Raw genomic sequence first — 13,980 nt, 5'->3', positions numbered from 1 at the left:
TTTGATTCCTGGCTGTGAGCCCAATGCTGGCTTTGTCATGCACTCCCTGCAAGGCAGCAGGTGGCTGGGGCCTTACTACTCACCCTCAAGAATACCCGGATGAGTTCTTATACCCTGACATAGGTCTAGCACAACCCTAGCTGGTGAGAGAAGCAGTGGGTGTGGGATCGTTGTCTCAGATTTCAGGTTAAACAAAAATGAGGGGAAAAAGTATTTTAAAATTTGAAGACAACAAGACAATAAATAAGTTTCTGACCATTATTACAAAAAAATGAGCAATAATCTATCAAATAATATATCAGAAAGAAAGCATAGGTACTGAGTAGAAAGATGAAAATAATAAAAAAAGAGTTACTGAAAAAACTCTTAAGAATGAAAAGTTGTCAGTTAACTTGACTGGCATCTTCTAGACAGGATAACACCTCTAATTGAAAATGTTCATTTTTTTTTTTTTGTCCTACATGGATAAAATTCAGTAGACAGTGTTTCCCCAAAAGAGAGTCCTGTTATTGAGGTCACTAAGTCAGGATTAAGGAGCCATCAATGACATTCTAAAGTCCTGAGGTCACCAAGCCTGTGGCCAGGCCAACACAGGGAGAAGATCTGAAGACTAAGGGATGGTTTCTCAAGGCCTAGGGAGGTGTGAGGATCCAGGTAAGACAGCTAGGGAAAGCCCAATGATGGCTGTATTTGGGGAAGTAATCATTTGGACCAATACACAAGTGGAAGTTGAAACTTCCCACCTCAAAAGGACTGAGCTACAAGTCCCAGTGAGCCACAGGGTCTTCTACTTAATCCTACTATCACATCACAAGGGCTAAGCCAGATGGTCCTCTGTTCTGAACCGGCTGCTATTGATCTCCTTTATGGGTCTTCCTCTTTGCTCTTCTCAAGTCATTAAAAGTCAATATCCCGGAACTGGTAGGAAAGGAAGTCACAGCTAGCACTCCAAGTACAACTCTCCTGGATGTGTGGTATTGCCAGCACCATCAACCAATGCCAAGCTTCGCCACCACTATGTGCCTGTCTCACAGGTTGATGATGAAATCGGGAAAAACTTCTGATGCCTGAGTCCCAGTACCTAACAGTGGCTCTTCAGACTCCTTCTCAGCCAAAATAGCAAATACAGCCAGAGTTTGAACCTGTAGGCTTGCTCCTAACGCCTCAGGTTCAGACATCTTGAGTACCCAGGTAATCCTTTGAGATGACTAAGTAAAGACACTCCAAGAAGAGTCACTTAGGAGATGGTGGTCATGTGGGCTGGCAGCATCAGTGATGTAAAAAACGGAACAGTTTTTCATAGTGAGGGAGGAGGGAGTGGCTCCTATAGGCATGGCTGAATAAGAAAGAGACCCCTCTGATTGGTTCTGAGGTGGTGAAAGCATTACAAAGCAAGGACATTTTCTGAGAGTCTTCTGGGTATGTTGAAGTCTCCACAATAAGAGCAGTGATTGACACAGAACACCATGACAGGGGTAGGAAATGTCTAAGGCTGTATGGCAGTGGGAAGGGGTGAAGAAGCTGGTAGCAGCTAACATGGGTTTAACAAGAATCTGGAGTAACTGAATTAACAGAAACCATGCACAGGGAAGAAATAAGGCAATAGGTGTTATAAGTTGAATAATGAAAATTTTGTTGTGATAATCTAGCGATCTCAAATAGATCTTGGCATCACAGAAACCAGTGGTACCATAAGTAATTAATATGTAAGACTGGCTTTGGGGCTACGTGTACCTAAATACCTAAACTACTTTCAAAGAGACTCCTGGTAGAAATATGGGTGTCAAACATGATCTGGTGAAGCTTCTGGAAGAAATGGAGGAAGGCTGCTGAGCTGGGATTTTGCAGAATGGATATTAACTGTGAACATATGTGTACAGAAAAATTAGCCATCATCTTATAAATGTGTGTACAGATTCTGACCCCATATTTGGTAGATATTTGAGCTTTAGAGATGCCTCTGCTAAGATCTCTAATGGAATCGAAGAACACATTATTCAAAAGCAGAACCTTGTTACAAAACTGCAAAGGACAGAGCTCAGTTAAACTTTCGTTTTCATCGGAAGTAGACTTTGTGATGAATAATGAACAAAGGGGGTTTCTAGTGTGAGAGGCGAGGTACATTAAAGAATTGTTTAGCAAGAAGGAACTAGAAGTTAACGATCTGAAAAGCTCTCAGCCTGTTCATATAGGAAAAAATAATAAAGCGAGAAATTGTGTTCTCTAAAAAAATCACCAGAACTAAACCATTTTGTATTGGATCTTACAGCTGTATAATTTATGGGCTTAATCTGACATCTCACCAGGAGTAGTGACACAGCCAATTTGACAGTAAGGGGCAGGGAGAAAGTGAATTGAAAAAAATGTTGTTTTGGGGGTTTTACAAGATGATCATTAGAACGCATGCCATCATTCACTAAGGGCTACGGATGACCCTAAAGGTGGTTCAAAGGTCAGCAGGGCAGGCACAGCCATTATGGGCCCAGAGGACTTAAGTCTGACTGCCTTGGGTTGAGGCCACTGCATGAGAAAGGGCTGTGAAGTCATGGCTGCCTCTCCATCGATCCTTGAATACACACAAAGGCACATCTTTAGACAATAAGGTGGATGAGTGGTTTTGACTGTCCAGTATGGGGGCATGGTGGGAAACAGAAAAGGAGTGATAATGACCAGGGTAGTATTTGCTAAGTGATGAAAATATTCTGGAATTATATAGCATCAGTAGTTTAATAATTTTGTAACTACACTAAAAACCAACAACTTGCATGTATTTTTAAAAAGTGAGCTTTATGACATGTGAATATAATCTAAGCAAAAATAAAATAAAAACAAAGAATTTGTAGTTTCAAAGTCCATGGAGCTTATATCTCTTCTCCATAGACTTCTGCATGGTTTCAGCAAGAGGCTTGGCACCCAGCAAGTAGACAGGGCTGTTTTTTTATGTCAAATGAGAATATCTTCTTAGGAATATCCAAAACAGATTAGAGGCCTCACCTTGCAACTGTCCCATTTTGCAAAATCTTAGAGACTCCAAATGACATGCAATAATATATTAGAAATCCTCACCCAGGAAAGACTATTCTTTATGATGTTTCTAGAAACTGATTTATGTTACTTAAGTCCACACTGCAGTTCCAAATCCCCATCAGTATTGGATCTTTACATGGAGAGAATGTAGCAAGAACTTTGGCCACCTCCTGTCAAGCATTTTAACCCATGCACATGTGTGGTGCCTTAGATGAATCATTGGAACTGAGTGGGGTAAGTATCCAATTATGTATGGGGTTTCTGCTCTCACAAAGGATTTCCTTAACCAGTACAAGTCAGGAACATCTTACCCTTTCCCTGCTAATAAGTGTTGCTCTCTGCCTCTTCTACTCCCTCTCTCTCTCACTTTCCCTCTCTCCCTCATTTTCTCTTTTCCTCCTCTTTTTCTCATGACTTTACTCTAAATTAACTCAATATCTTTCTTGTTACTAGGTGCCTCTCCCTGCAGATAGCTAGACAGGAAATGCGAGTCTCTCTTACACATTGGACATATACAATGCAGATTGTGCATCTTTCAGAGTTCTATACGGTGTTGTGCAGATATTTCAATGAAACTTTGGCTTTACAACTTTGTACAATAAAGCTCGTTCAGGGAAAAACGCAGTGACCCCATCATAACTAATAGAGTATCCATAGTCTTTATTGGTTTTAAATTCACCCTCAAAATCTGACTGGGGTCTAAGCTTCCAGACTCACTGAATGGAATCTCATTCAGTAAACAGAATGAGAAAAGTTAATGAGAAAGGTAACAGAGAGATAAATTCTTTAAAAAAAAGTTCAAAACTTCAGAACTGAAAACATCAGTAAAATAAAAAAAAATGAAAAATGTAATAAGAAAACAGGTTAAGATAAATCTTTTATCTTGAAGATACAAAATAGCACATTTAGACAAAAATGGAAAATAAGGAAAAGATATGGAAAAGGCCTATGAAATTTTGATGTCAATAAATGAACAAATATTCATGTTGTGGGGCCATCTGAAGCAGAAGAGAAAGACGTTAAAGGGATGTATAGGCACTGTGCAATAGAAATTATTTTATCCAGATGTGAAAATGCATCTCTATTTCCAAATCAAAAGTGGACTCCTAATGAAACTCTTAAATATATCTTGACAGTAGATGATGGATTGCCTGCCATTGTCCATGCCTGCAATGCCTGGATACACTTAAGTAGCAGAATGATGGACTTAGGACTGTTTATGAAGAATTATACTTGGGTAGTAATATAGGGGAAATCATCAGGGGGTGGGAGGAGAGAAATCCCAGAGCCTATGGAACTGTATCATAAAATAATGAAATAAAATATATAAGAACCCATGCCGTGAGTAATAGCTGGGAACTTTTAAAGTCAATGGAGATAGGGATGTCCAAAAGTAAGTGGGCCAAGGACCCATGCAAACTGTCAGATGAGGCCTTCTCAGAGCAATGTCTGTGCTCCAGTTGGTGATGCTGTCACTTGGGACACCAATTTTACTCTCATCTCCTTCATTTCTCAAGTCAATCCCTACTAATTCACTAGAAAAAGCAGTGGAATTCAGTCTATGTGTTTGAGCACTTTCTAACACCGTGAAAAACCAGGACGGAATTCCTAGTTCCTGATTTGCCCTGGTTTAGACATGGCTGTTGCGTTCATTGTGAAAATAAATCTGTCGTATATTTCTCCCTTTGTCTTCTTAATCAGTACCTTTAAAATAAAATGAATAAATAAATGAACACTTCTTTAAAAATGAAGGCCTTCTCCAATGTTTGTAACTATCAATCAAAGAAGAGATATTACAACTGATACACAGAAATACAAAGAATTATAAGAAACCACTAAAAACAAATATGTTTTAAAAATGGTGCTCGCTTCGGCAGCATATATACTAAAATTGGAATGATACAGAGAAGATTAGCATGGCCCCTAAAATAAAAAAAATGGGAAAGGCATTATGTGTTAGATAAATTTCTGGATATATATATATATATATATATATATATATATATATATCTTATTCAGATTTACTTAAGAAGATACTGAAAAGTCTAAGCAAACTACTGACAAGTAACTAGATTTAAGCAGTAATTATTTTTATTCTTCTATCACAGAGATAGGACCTGATGCCTTTAAAACTGAATTACTTGAGAAATTTAAGAAGAAAAATAATGCCAATAGTTCCCCCAACTCATTCAGGAAACTTTAGAATGGAACTCTATTAAGATCCTTATGAAAGATCAGTATTACTCTGATAACAAAATCAAATATATAACCCTCCCCACAAAAACTAGAGAACTATAGCCTTAATGGAAAGAGATGAAAAAATTTTTCAGACCAAGTTGAGGAACATATTAAAAAGTTCATAAACCGTGCTGAAATTGGATATATTTATTCTAGGGATACAGGATGATAAATTATGTTGTCAAATGAATATACATATGTAGGTAGATACTATCTTCACTCCTACTACACATGAAATCAATTGAGGGTGAATAACAGACTGAAATGTAAGACCTGAAACCTTCAAGAAACTGGAGGAAAACAGCAAAAACACTTCAGGACAGTACGGGCAGTAAGAACAGGTAACAAAACCAAACCAACAAAGAAGCTTCTGCACATCGAAGAAAAATTAAGTCTAAAAGATCTAACAGAATGGTAAAAAATGTTTTAAAAATTGCTGCATTATGATGAGTTTGTACACAGAATATAACAAGAACTCAAAAAAAAAAAAAAAAAACCCTCAGGGACAGTGTAAAAGCAACGAATCTACTGATAAAATGGATAAAGAATTTAATTTGAGAGTTCCCCAAAACAATAATGAAAGTAAATATCAAATATATTAAAATATTATCTCAATATTACTACCCTTCTGGGAAATGCAAATCAAAACCACAGCAGGATATCACCTCTCCTATTTAAGATGGTTATTACCCGAAGGAAGATAACAAACCCGCTAGTATTGTGGAGAAAGGGGAACACATATTACATCAGTGCGGCCTCTCTGTGAGGAGCTATGGCAATTTCTATCAATCAAGGAATAGTACTGCCATGTAATTCAGTAATTTCACACTAGCCTAGATGTGGAATCAGCCTATATGAAGAATGGATAACAAAAACACAGTGTATATGCACATCTGAGTACTATTAGTATTCAGTCATAGAAAGAAAAGAATGGGATCTTGTCATTTGCAGCAACAAGACGGAGCCAGAAATCATCATGTTAAGCGAAATAAGCCAGACATGGAGAGACAAATGGCACATGTTCTTCATCATGTGTGTAAGCCAAGAAATCTTGGTCTGAAGGAAGAAACTGATAACTGGAATCTGGGAGAATGGTTACAGGATGGGTAGAGGTAGTTTAGAAACCAAATCAGTGCTGAATGGAAGGAGTAAGTTACAGTTTACAGTTTACAATACCTGTTATGTATTTTGTAAGCTGATAGACTGAGTGCTGCCTCAGGGCCTCAAACATAAAGTAATGTTGTAAAAAGGGAAATGTTGTATGCTTATTCAGTCAGTGCACCTTGCCTCCACATATTGCAGTGTCACACTGTGGTCCTTAAACCTGTGTATGCTATTATTAATAAAATTATGTTAAAACTTGGGAATATTTCAATTTTTGATATAATGTAAATTGTTGGCTTTCTGTTTATATTATGATGACAACATTACACAAGTTGAGCAATTTGGTCTCCATTTTAAATACCCTACACATCACTGTTCTCCATTTTGTCCTAGATAATTTTAAAAACAGAAACACAAGCAAAAGCAGACTCTAGCAACAATGGAAATTATAATAAGATGTACTGTGTGAGTGTGTATATGTGGGACTGTGAATTTCAAATTAGTGTTCCCTAAAAAGCAACTGACACTCCAGAAATAAGCTCAGTATTTCTAATACATCAAGTAGGAATTCAGGAAAATTAGCAACCACTGAGGACAATTGAATCAGATGTCCAAAATGTGACCTTGAAGGTTCCCTAAAATTGCTCAAAAAAATCTAATGAATGATGAGTATAAAAAGCTTCCAACTGAGGATATCAAAGGTCAAAATTATTATCTGTAACTTAACAGAGCCATGTCAGCTTCTATGGAAGGACCAAGAAAGTGACCAAAATTTGATGAATACCTTCCAATAACAGTGTGTCTGTTCCGTAAAAGCTGATCAACTGTTTTAGTTTTTTATGAGCCACAACAGATTAGGAACAAATTTAAGTAAAACACCTATTTCTGTTCAGCTGTACTTACATTTCTTTTTCTTAATTTATTATTTATTTATTTATTTGTTTGTTTAAATAGTCTCACTTAGTTGATTAGTGTATAAAGGGTCAGGGGCTACAGGAAAGTGGGTAATACCATTGTTTCCACACTAATATTATTTTTCCCCTGTATTTGGGGTCAGGGGAGAAATAAAGGGAAAAACCTCACCAAGCCTCCTACCCATCCCACGTCCCCAATGTGAGGCATGCTCTGAGGGTCCTGCTCAAGCAGTTTTGATAGTTCAACAGTTCTGGATTGCTGCAATTTCGCCATTCCAATCGCGATGAAACCTATTCAGAATCCACTAGCTGACATTGTCTCTTCATGGTTGGAGTCCTGAAATCAGCCTTTGCCTTTGATACTGTGCTGTAGTATCCCTGCCTCATGAAGACCAGTTGGGTTAAGAGCCTAGGTCGGAATGACATGTGCTCCATCCTGATTTCTTTTCTTTTTTTGTGAGTTGAAGTTTGCTTGGCTTTGCCCAGTCTGCCCCCTTCCAGTTGCAGCTCGGCCCACCCCACATCATATTTTAGGATGCACCTTTGGGTGGTGCTGCCTTCACCTGCCCAGATTGCCAATGGTTCCTTTACCCAAAAGTGATGGCAGGTGCCATGGTCACACCTAGCTTAGCCCATCGCCACCCCAGCTTGCAAGCTAACCTGCGGGACTTGTATTTACAGAGTTGGGCCCACACTTCCCCCACAGAGTTTACCCCCTGACCAAGTTCTCTCATGTGCTGGTTAGTGTCTTGATCCTGCCAAATATGACCAGTCTGCTGTTCCACCACCCAGTCAAGTAATGATACCTAATCCTGCCAGACAGCCTCCCCCCCATCCATAACTGTGGTGTGAACTGATATGTGACAGTCAGTGATGCTCTATGCTACCAGCCCATCTTAGGATTCCTAATATGGCTAGTGAATCAGTCTGGCCCAAATAGATCTTATGGACACTCCACTCCAAATGATCAGGTATCAGTCCCCACGCTTGCCCGAAAGTTTCCTGAACCTGTTACTGGGAATTACCCAGAATCTCTTACCTACACTAAAATTGGCCTTATTCATGTGTGTCCCTAAGTAGCAATTTCATATTCTAAAAACCAAAGAGCTCGCCACTGGGCAGCCAGCATGCAGAGCATGGCACCATTTGATGCACTGGCTGCCCAAAGCCAAGGACTCAGTCATTGCCTTTTAGCAGTGGCTTTGGCCTGAGTCCCCAGCATTTGATCCAGACTGGCAGGGGCACCGCCCACAGCTGCCACACTGCAGGGAGCTGCAAGCTGCCCCCAACCCCAAGGCCCGGACCCCTCCCAGACTCAACCAGCTTCAAGGTATTAGCGGCAGGGTGGAGCTAGGACTTTAACCCAGTTCCCAAGTTCTTCTCATGGTGTACTCACCCTGAGGGAAGATTACTCTTGGGCCTGGAGAAATCCAAGGACTTGTTCACTGCCTTTTGGCAGTGGCTTTGGCCTGAGTCCCCAGCCTTGGATCCGGCCCAGCAGGGGCATTCCCCAACAACCACCACACTGCAGGGAGCTGCAAGCTGCCCCTGTAGTTATACTTCAACATAGGTTGTAGAGTTGGAAAATGCATCTTTTGTGTGCCTTGTAATTCACATGAAAGCATGTACACACACATTATGTTTTCTTTCAACACAAATACACATATACACACCATTGAAAAGATACTGACAGATTTATAAAATGTATCGGCCTTGTGCTGTTAATCTCAGCAATACATTTTTACTTAATTTATTTTTTCACTGAATGGTAGCTCTGGCCACTATTAAGGATCTGTCAGCATTTCCATCATGACTATTTTCATGAATACTGGAGTACAAGTGCCAAATACATAATTACAGTTTATAGACACTGGTGGCTTTGTCTTCCTTTTGAATCCACCTCTTTTTGATGCATCTTCATTAGGAATATTCGGGGATGGCAGAGCCTACATAATAAGAAGCATCATATAAAACAAAAGAGGTCAAGAGATGTAGACATTGGGCCCAATACTAAACTCAACCACGGGAATTGACTTGGTAACACTCAGTGCAGTTGTAGTAATCTCAAGGGGTAATTATCTCCAAGAAGCAAAGCATGTCCTTTAGCAATTGCATAATGATTAGCATTTTAAAATATGTTTTCACTTGAACATGTCAGATATGTTAGTTTCAAATTATAAGCATTTATGATAACATGGTGGCAGTTGGGGTTTAAAGAGATTTTGATCAAATCAGAAGTCCATAGCTAAGGTTTCTTACATTCTGGAAGGGTCGTCCTCCAAGGTGGATGATCAAATATTTTTTAAGCAGTATTACATACATCTACATGGCAAGTTTAGGTGTGGTTAGCAACCATTTAATACCCAAGGCATTTTTGGAAGCATGCTTTGTGCAGTGAGGGGTGGTGACAGGATTCCAGTTCAGCAATGTGGACTAGAACGGGTTAGACATGCATTCTGAATGTGAAGTCAGTCAGAGTGCGTGAATGGAGATCTGTAGTCAGAAACAAGACATACAAGTGTGTCCAACATGGCAGGGTGCAATGATAAGAAATATCTCATTTATGCAAAAATGTGGTATAGCATTCACTCAAACCACTACAGACAAATCTGTTTCACAGATACCACAAAAGTCCATAGCTGACCAGAGACAAGAGATAGCTCTCGGTGTAGTTCAAGGAGGCTTATGAATAATGAAAGTTGCTTCATCCCCATCACTCAGAAATTTCTGATGGTTTTAAAAGCTTTGTGCCTGAGATACAGATGATGACTGAACATGTATTTATTATTATACCACTGTAGAGCTGAAAGCAAAATGGAATAAATGTGTCTCATTGCTAACTGCAACACTTTTAGCTCTTGTAACTTCTGCTTTGCTTGCTTTGCCAAGAAACTGAGAACTTGCAGGCCAAGTGGCCTATGTGACCATTAACACTGATGGGCCCCGATTTCTAGGGATCAACGTCCAAGTCTGGTTATCTCACAGATGCTTCAAGGCCCAAGACTGGTTGTCTCACAGGTGGCTACAAGTAAGTAAGTAAGTGGTGACTAGCTTAATTATTGAATCTGAGTAGAGCCAGGCATGGACTGTCCAGCTGAAATAGGCAGGGGATGTATTACATTCCTGCACTCACCTTGCAAGTTATTATAAAGTGTCCCTTTTCAAGCTATTGTCAACTGCCCCTATAGAAACCCTGTGAATGTGCTGTTTGGGGCTACAATCTGGTAGGGTATGTCTGTCCAGGCTGGCCAGTTGGTCAGTCAGTTGCTTTGTCTCTCATTTATAATAAAACTTTGGCTATAACTGTCACTGGTGAATGTAATATTCTGTTTTAGTGGTCAAGTGGATGCAACATCAAAGTATCACCTCCAGTTTTTCTTAACTTTCTTTCAGAAACGGATCCTTGAAAATCCTACTCCAACTCAACAGACATGTCTCAGTACCAGAGATCAAACAAGCTTCCCCAGGCATTTCAACTTTGCAGACCTTTCAGAAAAGCAACAAAACAAGAGAAAATTCTGTTCAATGCGCTGTCTGCTCCCTGACTCCTCTTTGCACTTGGCACTGTGAGCTAAGCTCTGTGTGTTTTCCTTCATGCAAAAAGAGCCTCTTGACTCTGGGTGACCTTGCTCCTTTCTCAGCCATCCCTCCCCAGCACACCAATTTCTGCTTCTCTTCCTGCCTCATCTTTAGGTTCCGATCCCTTCTGGAAACCTTCACACACCCCACTCCTTTCGCCAAATGTGGGCATGTGGTCCCTCTCAGATGTTCTCAAGTTCTCTTTGTCTCATTAGGTATTTACTATGCAAAGACCAGGTATTAGGATTCTGTAAGTAAACAAAATGTGTGACCTTTGAGTTTATCTCATTAGATCCAGGCATTATGTATATCTCACTGGGTTGCACTGTAGTTGGAACTTGATTCAGTTCCTGAACACATGTAGACATTTAAACCCCAAATTCATAAGCCGTTGTGCAAGGGAAACAACGCATTAATAATGGCCAGGCTATAAGGAGATGTTCCAGATACAGATGTGCCCACAGAGAATGCTGTGGGTCACATCAGCTGTATGCAGATATGTCAGATCCAGCCACTCTGAGTTCCCTGCTCCACTTTGATCTGCTTTCTGCAGCTGCTTGGCCATTGGCATGTGGCATTTCAGCAGATGCCAAATCAACAGGTCTGTCCTGTCTTATACTTGACCTCGCTCAAACTATAAACCAACATGAAATTTTTCTTTTGTAAATTTTGGCTAGTGGGGTTGCCTGATGGTGCTGAAGATTAAGTCAGTGCTTGAATTGCTGATATATCATATTGTAGAGCTGTTTTAAGTCCCAGTACCCCACTTCCAATTTCTCCTAAAGTGCCTGGAAAGGCACTGGAGGATGACCCAAGTGCTTGGGTCCCTATTACCTATGTGGGAGATCAGGATGGATTTCCTGGCTTCAACCAACCCTGCCCTGGTTATTGCAGTTGTTTGAGGAGTAAATCACTATATGGAAGATACTTGTCTCTATATTTCTTTGACTCCCTCTATGCCACACTGCCTTTCAAATAAATGTTTGAACAGTAAAGCTAAGGGGTTGGAGTTTTGACATACTGAGTATGTACATCAGTTTAAGTTCTGAGCTTCCCTTCAGATCAGATTCCTGGTAATATCTCTGAGATGATTTCCTCTATATGTCATAGGAGAAGGACCATGTATTTGGGTTCCTGAATCCACACTGGAAGACCCAAATGAAGTCACTGGCTTCTGAAGCTGGACCAGCCTGTCTTCAGCCATTGTAGTCATTTGGGAAGTAACCAGCAGGTGGAAGATCTCTTTCATGTTTCTCTGTCTCTCTTTCTGACTCTGCATTTCAAGATAATGCATAAGTTTAAAAAATAACAAAAAAACTACCTTAGATGATGCTTTATAATGGTGAAAATCTTAATACAAATTGAAATTAATTTACCCTCTTTGTTTGCCTTTCCAAGAAAAGTGTGGCAGAGTGAGCTACCCCACCTCAATTACACATCTTAGCAGATTGTGAACTGGTTATGAAGTAAATTGAACACTGCAGGTACCTGCATAGCCCTCAAAGTTAAAAAAAAAAAAAAAAGCAACAATTCGTACCCATTTACACTAGCAGAGGGAATAGAAACTGTTGGTAGCAATAGTTGGTAAAGGTTTTTACATCTGAAAGAGCTTGACACAGGATGCAAGGAGCAACCAGGGAGGATCAGCTATGCAACAAGACAGCCCTTCTTGCTTCCTGTAGAGCTCCTCAATGCCGCTCACACAGCACGTATCACCTCACCTCCCCCAGCAGTTCAAGGCCCTGTCGCTTTAAGTTCTGCAAAGTGGGCAGCTATTTCTCCTGACACTCAGACTGCAACTTCTATGGCTTTTCTGATTCACCACAAGATAAAATATTTGTTCTTTTTCCTATTATCTATTTATCACAGGTTTATTTCATAGACTACAGTAGTTGAGTCTTCAGAGGGTTAAGAACACACTGAAAACTTTCCTTTAACATCAGCCATCCAACTATATTCAAGGTTTATTCCAAATTCACACATAGCTTTGTGTACAGCACAGCCACTCACTAAGTTCTTATTGGTGCAGCTTATTGGTGAGGAATGATCACTTACTTTATTTCTCATTTTGTTTTTTTGTTTGTTTGTTTGTTTGCTGTGGCTTCATCTGTCAACATCTTGTATTGAAAACTTTATCTAATGGGTTGAAATAATTTGTGGTGCAAATGTGTTTGTTATATTTCAGTAAAAATGGAAAGCCGCTCCTGGGACTGTACTGATTCCTCTTAGCTACCCTTTACCTGAGACTAGTATTTTCTTCAGTGAAAATGTACACTTCAATACATTAGAGTTTAGGGGCGGCTTTGTGGCACAGGGGGTTAAGCTGCATCCTGCAACCGCAGCAACCAAAATGAGCACTAGTTCATGTCTTGACTGCTCTGCTTCTGCTACAGCTGTCTGCTAACATGCCTGGAATAGTAGTGGGCCTCGACCCAAGATGTTGGCACGCTGCTATTCAAACAAGAGCTAAGAGACTGGATGGAGTTTCAGGTTTCTGGCTTCAGCTTAGCCCAACCCTGATCACTGTAGTCATTTAGGGAATAAACCAGGGGGTAGAAGCTCTCTTGCATGCATTCTCTCTTTCTCCCTTTCATTCAAATAAGTAAATAGACCAAGGGGACAACAGGATTTGAACCTTCATATTATAAGGTTTGCGAGTAGGTCCTAAAATCACTGTCACCTTGAGCCATCCATCACCTTGAGCCAGGACAGAGTCCCAGCTTGGCCAATTTAAAGCCAACCCTCTCCTGGTCTCGGTTGGATTCTGTGACTCTGGAAGGCTCCTGAGAATGCTTGAACCTTATTCTCCTCAGTGGTGAAGCAGGAGTAGTGCCTGGACCTCACAGGGTGCTGTGAACATGCTGAGACCAATGGATGTGGGATGTCTGCTGCAGCCTGTGAGTTCCTTCCTTCCAGGAGAGTGAATTTCCTTGTATGAAAGTTTTGGTCAAAGAGGTAATAGGATATCAAATTCATGTGAGCCTGTGAAAGGGAGGCATTTAAGGGAGATCTGAGATCTCCCCTTATCTCAGCCTTAATTATTCAAATGACAGAGCTAGAATAACTGGAGGTAAATGCATCATTTTTAAAAATCACCTGCTACATCCACAGAAGCTCT

At 40.2% G+C, this 13,980-nt stretch overlaps 1 pseudogene; it reads left to right on the top strand.

Annotated features, from left to right (window-relative positions):
* The first annotated feature begins 4,888 nt into the window (after nucleotides 1-4,888).
* LOC118757930 (U6 spliceosomal RNA) lies at nucleotides 4,889-4,986 on the top strand (annotated as a pseudogene).
* Nucleotides 4,987-13,980: the final 8,994 nt, after the last annotated feature.

This window comes from Ochotona princeps, chromosome 5 (assembly GCF_030435755.1).
Source record: "Ochotona princeps isolate mOchPri1 chromosome 5, mOchPri1.hap1, whole genome shotgun sequence".
Taxonomy (NCBI): domain Eukaryota; kingdom Metazoa; phylum Chordata; class Mammalia; order Lagomorpha; family Ochotonidae; genus Ochotona; species Ochotona princeps.
This window is presented reverse-complemented; position numbering and strand designations above follow the sequence as displayed.